This window comes from Oncorhynchus mykiss, chromosome 1, assembly GCF_057628025.1.
Source record: "Oncorhynchus mykiss isolate SJ-2025 chromosome 1, ASM5762802v1, whole genome shotgun sequence".
Lineage (NCBI taxonomy): Eukaryota > Metazoa > Chordata > Actinopteri > Salmoniformes > Salmonidae > Oncorhynchus > Oncorhynchus mykiss.
In genome coordinates, this window is record NC_143022.1 from 14661096 (window position 1) to 14669937 (window position 8842).

Here is an 8842-nt window from a genome sequence, read left to right on the forward strand (position 1 = left end):
AAAGTTTATTAAAACCGAGTTGTTTAAAGGAGTACAAATGATAATTGAGTTTTTGCACACACGCACTTCAGAGTATAAAGTTCCCTAACGGAATTATGCAAATACATGCTAGAACACGCCAATAGGCTCGTACTTGACTCTGCCCCCCCTTCTTGCTTGTTTTGCCCACTATGACTCGTTGGTTCCCAATAGAAACGACAGATTGTGGTCTATCTTGGTTGAGCTATAAACATCTTTGGTTGGGCGTTGCCAAGATGTACACTCGTTTGAATTATTAAATGGCGACATCATGTGGGCAAGGCAGAAATACACACAATGAAAGCAAGGCGGAAAGAGTTTATGAATCTATTTCTTTATTTCAAATCCCTAAGGTCGATGTCCGCGCCCTCCACTGAAATCTAATTAGCATAATACAAACATCTCCATACAAATCCAACAGTTTAAACTAGAGATATCTGTTTTTTGCATTGGATGCATCTCAATCCCCTCTGGAAAGATGAGACTCACGAACACGATGGTGTTTTGCTATACGACCCCCACAAGCTTGTTGGGACTCCTCTGAATTTGATCTGCCAATTTATGTCTGTAGCGTCCGAACAGTTTGGGCTACACGCTAATATGACCCCTCTGTGGGTGAGACTCTCACAACAAGTACATGTCGGTTGTTTTGCTCAAGGACTAGGACTCACAAGACTCACAAGAATGGAAGTATATAGAGACTGTTTGGTGGCAAAAAATAATGTCCAAAATAAAAACAAATGTTTCCTGATCTTTCTTAAATCTTTCAGATATTTTTCATGTAGTGATACTTTAAGGGGTCTTAAAATTCAAAATGTACATGACCAAGGGTGCTCCATTCTTAAAGGGGACATCAGTAATTAACAGAACATAACACTTGGTATGACCTTCTTTAAACAATTCCATATAGCTTAGGGGAACCCCTGTCCCCACCCACCTTCATTAATACCAAGCAATAGACTTGCAGCGGGGTCTATGTCCTATCTCCTCTGGATTCTTTCCTCCATGTGTCATGTATTGTCATGTTGTGTCTTTCTGTCCTTTCCTTTCACCCTGTCTCCCTCTGCTGGTCGTACTAGGTTATCGTTTCTGTCCCTCTTTCCCCCAGCTGTTCCTTGTCTTCTCTGACTACCTCATTCACCCCTTTTCCCACCTGTTCCCTTGTTTCCCTCTGATTAGGTCCCTATATCTCTCTCTGTTTCTGCTCCTGTCTTTGTCGGATTCTTGTTTGTGTGTCTCATGCCTGAACCAGACTATCATCGTGTTTGCTGCAACCTTGTCCTGTCCTGTCGGAATCTACCTGTCCATCTGAGCCCACGTGTGTTCATCATTAAAGAAACTCTGTTTGTTAATTCGCTTTTGGGTCCTCATTCACGCACCTGACAGAAGAATCCGACCAAGAATGGACCCAGCGACTTCGGATCCTCTCCACTCAGCCGTCGAGATCCAGGGAGCGATGCTAGGCAGACACGAGCAGGAATTGTCTGCTGCTCGACATGCCGTTGAGACCCTGGCCACCCAAGTCTCCAACCTCACAGAACAGGTTCACCATCTCCGCCTCGATCCACCGGCCACTTCCAGGGCTTTCGAATCTCCGGAGCCCAGAATCAATAACCCGCCGTGTTACTCTGGGGAGCCCACTGAATGCCGCTCGTTCCTCACCCAGTGTGATATTGTGTTTTCTCTCCAGCCCAACACTTACGCCAGGAGCACTGCTCGTGTCGCCTACGTCATATCTCTCCTTACTGGACGGGCTCGTGAGTGGGGCACGGCAATCTGGGAGGCAAGGGCTGAGTGTACTAACCAGTATCAGGACTTTAAGGAGGAGATGATACGGGTTTTTGATCGATCTGTTTTTGGGGAGGAGGCTTCCAGGGCCCTGTCTTCCCTATGTCAAGGCAATCGATCCATAACAGACTACTCTATTGAGTTTCGCACTCTTGCTGCCTCCAGTGGCTGGAACGAGCCGGCTTTGCTCGCTCGTCTTCTGGAGGGTCTCCGCGCAGAGGTAAAGGATGAGATTCTCTCCCGGGAGGTTCCTTCCAGCGTGGATTCCTTGATTGAACTCGCTATTCGCATTGAGCGACGGGTTGATCTTCGTCACCGAGCTCGTGGAAAGGAGCTCGCGTTCTCCGTTGCCCCCCTCTCCGCATCACTACCATCTTCCTCTGCCGGCTCGGGAGCTGAGCCTATGCAGCTGGGAGGTATCCGCATCTCGACTAAGGAGAGGGAACGGAGAATCACCAACCGCCTCTGTCTCTATTGCGGTTCTGCTGGTCATTTTGTCACTTCATGTCCAGTAAAAGCCAGAGCTCATCAGTAAGCGGAGGGCTACTGGTGAGCGCTACTACTCCTGTCTCTCCTTCAAGATCCTGCACTACCTTGTCGGTCCATCTACGCTGGACCGGTTCGTCAGCTTCCTGCAGTGCCTTAATAGACTCTGGGGCGGAGGGCTGTTTTATGGACGAGACCTGGGCTCGGGAACATGACATTCCTCTCAGACAGTTAAGGGAGTCCACGGCCTTGTTCGCCCTGGATGGTAGTCCTCTCCCCAGGATTCAGCGTGAGACGCTACCTTTAACCCTCACTGTTTCTGGTAATCATAGCGAAACCATTTCTTTTTTAATTTTTCGTTCACCTTTTACACCTGTTGTTTTGGGCCATCCCTGGCTAGTTTGTCATAATCCTTCCATTAATTTGTCTAGTAATTCTATCCTCTCCTGGAACGTCTCTTGTCATGTGAAATGTTTAATGTCTGCTATCCCTCCTGTTTCCTCTGTCTCTTCTTCACAGGAGGAGCCTGGTGATTTGACAGGGGTGCCGGAGGAATATCACGATCTGCGCACGGTGTTCAGTCGGTCCAGGGCCACCTCTCTTCCTCCACACCGGTCGTATGATTGTAGTATTGATCTCCTTCCGGGAACCACTCCCCCCCGGGGTAGACTATACTCTCTGTCGGCTCCCGAACGTAAGGCTCTCGAGGATTATTTGTCTGTAGCTCTTGACGCCGGTACCATAGTCCCCTCCTCCTCTCCCGCCGGAGCGGGGTTTTTTTTTGTCAAGAAGAAGGACGGGTCTCTGCGCCCCTGCATAGATTATCGAGGGCTGAATGACATAACAGTGAAGAATCGTTATCCGCTTCCTCTTATGTCTTCAGCCTTCGAGATCCTGCAGGGAGCCAGGTTTTTCACTAAGTTGGACCTTCGTAACGCTTACCATCTCGTGCGCATCAGAGAGGGGGACGAGTGGAAGACGGCGTTTAACACTCCGTTAGGGCACTTTGAATACCGGGTTCTTCCTTTCGGCCTCGCTAACGCTCCAGCTGTCTTTCAGGCATTAGTCAATGATGTCCTGAGAGACATGCTGAACATCTTTGTTTTCGTTTACCTTGACGATATCCTGATTTTTTCACCGTCACTCCAGATTCATGTTCAGCACGTTCGACGTGTCCTCCAGCGCCTTTTAGAGAATTGTCTTTTTGTGAAGGCTGAGAAGTGCACTTTTCATACCTCCTCCGTCACATTTCTCGGTTCTGTTATTTCCGCTGAAGGCATTAAGATGGATCCCGCTAAGGTCCAAGCTGTCATTGATTGGCCCGCCCCTAAGTCACGCGTCGAGCTGCAGCGCTTTCTCGGCTTCGCGAACTTCTATCGTCGTTTCATCCGTAATTTCGGTCAGGTGGCAGCTCCTCTCACAGCCCTTACTTCTGTCAAGACGTGCTTTAAGTGGTCCGTTTCCGCCCAGGGAGCTTTTGATCTCCTCAAGAATCGTTTTACATCCGCTCCTATCCTTGTTACACCTGACGTCTCTAGACAGTTCGTTGTCGAGGTTGACGCGTCAGAGGTGGGCGTGGGAGCCATTCTTTCTCAGCGCTCCCTCTCTGACGACAAGGTCCACCCATGCGCGTATTTTTCTCATCGCCTGTCGCCGTCGGAACGTAACTATGATGTGGGAAACCGCGAACTGCTCGCCATCCGGTTAGCCCTAGGCGAATGGCGACAGTGGTTGGAGGGGGCGACCGTTCCTTTTGTCGTTTGGACTGACCATAGGAACCTTGAGTACATCCGTTCTGCCAAACGACTTAATGCGCGTCAGGCGCGTTGGGCGCTGTTTTTCGCTCGTTTCGAGTTCGTGATTTCTTATCGTCCGGGCTCTAAGAACACCAAGCCTGATGCTTTATCTCGTCTCTTCAGTTCTTCAGTAGCCTCCACTGACCCCGAGGGGATTCTCCCTGAGGGGCGTGTTGTCGGGTTGACTGTCTGGGGAATTGAGAGGCAGGTAAAGCAAGCGCTCACTCACACTCCGTCGCCGCGCGCTTGTCCTAGGAACCTTCTTTTCGTTCCCGTTCCTACTCGTCTGGCCGTTCTTCAGTGGGCTCACTCTGCCAAGTTAGCCGGCCACCCTGGCGTTCGGGGTACGCTTGCTTCCATTCGCCAGCGTTTTTGGTGGCCCACCCGGGAGCATGACACGCGTCGTTTCGTGGCTGCTTGTTCGGTCTGCGCGCAGACTAAGTCCGGTAACTCCCCTCCTGCCGGCCGTCTCAGGCCGCTTCCCATTCCCTCTCGACCGTGGTCTCACATCGCCTTAGATTTTGTCACCGGACTGCCTTCTTCAGCGGGGAAGACTGTTATTCTTACGGTTGTCGATAGGTTCTCTAAGGCGGCTCATTTCATTCCCCTTGCTAAGCTTCCTTCTGCTAAAGAGACGGCACAAATCATCATCGAGAATGTTTTCAGAATTCATGGCCTTCCGTCAGACGTCGTTTCGGACAGAGGTCCGCAATTCACGTCTCAATTTTGGAGGGAGTTTTGCCGTTTGATTGGGGCTTCCGTCAGTCTCTCTTCCGGCTTTCACCCCCAGTCTAACGGTCAAGCAGAACGGGCCAATCAGACTATTGGTCGCATCTTACGCAGTCTTTCTTTTCGCAACCCTGCGTCTTGGTCAGAACAGCTCCCCTGGGCAGAATACGCCCACAACTCGCTTCCTTCGTCTGCGACCGGGCTATCTCCTTTTCAGAGTAGCCTCGGGTACCAGCCTCCGCTGTTCTCATCTCAGTTCGCCGAGTCCAGCGTCCCCTCCGCTCAGGCTTTTGTCCAACGTTGCGAGCGCACCTGGAAGAGGGTCAGGTCTGCACTTTGCCGTTATAGGACGCAGACTGTGAGGGCTGCTAATAAGCGTAGAACTAAGAGTCCTAGATATTGTCGCGGTCAGAGAGTTTGGCTCTCCACTCAGAACCTTCCCCTTAAGACGGCTTCTCGCAAGTTGACCCCGCGGTTCATTGGTCCGTTCCGTATTTCTCGGGTCATTAATCCTGTCGCAGTTCGACTTCTTCTTCCGCGATACCTTCGTCGCGTCCACCCGGTCTTCCATGTCTCCTGTATCAAGCCCGTTCTTCGCGCCCCCGCTCGTCTTCCCCCCCCCCCCCCCATCCTTGTCGAGGGCGCACCCATCTACAGGGTCCGTAGGATTTTGGACATGCGTCCTCGGGGCCGTGGTCACCAGTACCTCGTAGATTGGGAGGGGTACGGTCCTGAGGAGAGGAGTTGGGTTCCCTCTCGGGACGTGCTGGACCGTGCGCTGATCGAGGATTTCCTCCGTTGCCGCCAGGTTTCCTCCTCGAGTGCGCCAGGAGGCGCTCGGTGAGTGGGGGGGTACTGTCATGTATTGTCATGTTGTGTCTTTCTGTCCTTTCCTTTCACCCTGTCTCCCTCTGCTGGTCGTACTAGGTTACCGTTTCTGTCCCTCTTTCCCCCAGCTGTTCCTTGTCTTCTCTGACTACCTCATTCACCCCTTTTCCCACCTGTTCCCTTGTTTCCCTCTGATTAGGTCCCTATATCTCTCTCTGTTTCTGCTCCTGTCTTTGTCGGATTCTTGTTTGTGTGTCTCATGCCTGAACCAGACTATCATCGTGTTTGCTGCAACCTTGTCCTGTCCTGTCGGAATCTACCTGTCCATCTGAGCCCACGTGTGTTTATCATTAAAGAAACTCTGTTTGTTAATTCGCTTTTGGGTCCTCATTCACGCACCTGACACCATGACCCAGAAACCGATACGTGTTGGTGGAGTGTGTCAATATGTTAGTAAGCAAAAGGAAAATGGTTCTCCCCTCATCGACAGCCTCCTTTCAGCGTGGAAGGCAAGTGTAGGCTATCCTACCAATAGAGATAGATAGAGAACTCATCTTTGTATCTGGGGAACCACTACTTCAAGGTCTCAGAGCAAGTGACGTCACCGATTGAAACGCTATTTAGCATGCACCGCTAACTAAGCTAGCCGTTTCACATCCGTTACACTAGTGATGTGTAGATCAGCAGTTTTTACACCTGCAACCGCCTGCAATTGCTAATAACCCATCGGAAACCGCAAGACCCATATGTCAAAAAGTGAAAATCTGAGGCCCGCACCCGACCCTAACCAGCTAATATAGAAAATGAACTGCAGGCTACAGTCCGAGACAATGATTTTTTTGACAGGGGGTGCATGATTTTTGTGCCTAATTTATATATGTTTCTGCTTATAATTTCCTACATTTTGGTAGGCTACTTGTTAGTCAACTTGTTTATAAATAGATACAGTGCATTCTGAAATGATTTTTTTACACATTTTGTTACAGCCTTATTCTAAAATGGATTAAATTGTTTTTTCCCCCATCATTTATCTACACAAAATACCCCATAATGACAAAGCAAAACAGGTTTTTAGATTTAAAAAAAAAGTTTCTCTCATTCCTCTCTGCAGATCTTCTCAAGCTCTGTCAGGTTGGATGGGGAGCGTTGCTGCACAGCTATTTTCAGCTCTCTCCAGAGATGTTTGATCGGGTTCAAGTCCGGGCTCTGGCTGGGCCACTAAGGGACAATCAGAGACTTGTCCCAAAGCCCCTCCTGTGTTGTTTTGGCTGTGTGCTTAGGGTCGTTGTCTTGTTGGAAGGTGAGCCTTCGCCTCAGTCTGAGGTCCTGAGCGCTCTGGAGCAGGTTTTCATCAAGGATCTCTCTATACTTCTCTCTGTTCATCTTTCCCCGATCCTGACTAGTCTCCAAGTCCCTGCCACTGAAAAAACATCCCCACAGCATGATGCTGCCACCACCATGCTTCACCGTAGGGATGGTGCCAGGTTTCCTTCAGACGTGATGCTTGGCATTCAGTCCATTGAGTTCTATTTTGGTTTCTTCAGACCAGAGAAACTTGTTTCTCATGGTCTGAGCCCTTTAGGTGACTTTTGGCAAACTCCAAGCGGGCTGTCATGTGCCTTTTACTGATGAGTGGCTTCAGTCTGGCCACTCTACCATAAAGGCCTGATTGGTGGACTGCTGCAGAGATGGTTGTCCTTCTGGAAGGTTCTCCCATCTCTACAGAGGAACTCTGGAGCTCTGACAGAGTAACCATTGGGTTCTTGGTCACCTCCCTGACCAAGGACCTTTTCCCCCGATTGCTCAGTTTGACCAGGCGGCCAGCTCTATTAAGAGTCTTGGTAGTTCCAAACTTCTTCCATTTAAGAATGGTGGAGGCCACTGTGTTCTTGAGGACCTTCAATGTTGCAGACATTTTTTGATACCCTTCCCCAGATCTGTGCCTCAACATCATCCCGTCTTGGTTTTTGCTTAGACATGCACTTTCAACTGTGGGACGTTATATAGACAGGTTTATGCCTTTCCAAATTATGTCCAATCAATTGAGTTTACCACAGGTGGACTCCAATCAAGTTGTAGAAACATCTCAAGGATGATAAATGGAAACAGGATGTATGCACCTGAGCTCAATTTCGAGTCTCATAGCAAAGGGTCTGAATATATATATATATATATATATATATATATATATGTGATATATGTGAAACGGCTAGCTTAGTTAGCGGTGCACGCTAAATAGCGTTTCAATCGGTGACGTCACTTGCTCTGAGACCTTGAAGAAGTAGTTCCCCTTGCTCTGCAAGGGCCGTGGCTTTTGTGGAGCGATGGGTAACGATGCTTCGTGGGTGACTGTTGTTGATGTGTGCAGAGGGTCCCTGGTTCGCGCCCGGGTATGGTTTAAAATTATACTGTTACATATATATTTTAAATAAATGTGCAAAAATGGCTAAAACCTGTTTTTGCTTTGTCATTACGAGGTATAGTGTGTAGATTGATGAGGAAAATGTGCAAAATTTCCAAATTACATCCGTTTGACCGGTTGTAAATATATTAAGATGATGTGAGAGGTTATAGACTTACAGTCAGTGTCCAGATTTCAGTTTCCACCATGCACCTGAGCTCAATTTCGAGTCTCATAGCAAAGGGTCTGAATATATATATATATATGTAACGGATGTGAAACGGCTAGCTTAGTTAGCGGTGCGCGCAAAGGAAACAGTAGACTACAGTTCCCTTGATGTGCCATTGGCCTATTTGATGTCCCCATCTTGTGACTGTCTAATTTGTATAGCGCCTCACAATCATCACGCTCCTATCATCCTCTTTAACTACTTCACCAAATCATTCCCAAACATTACTTTTCTGGCCCTCACTTCCCTTTATTTTAAACTCTCAATTTTGCAGCTTTTCTCTTATTGAATTAAACTCCGATGTTGTCCTTTTTGCCTAAGTGGATCGACAACCTTTTTCTGCCCGCTCCCAAAAGCATATGATTGGCGTAAGTAGTAAAGTTAGATGGTGCGTCATCAGCACTCCATTATTGGTTAGACCGGGCATAGCCACTCGTTTACATAGAGGGTTAAGAGAACTAACGTAGCAGGTTAGGATAATTAAGGTGGCAGGTTTAGAGAATTAAGTTAAGGTTAGGAAAGGAGTTAGGTTTAGCTAAAATGCTACAGTTGTCAACAATCGACATG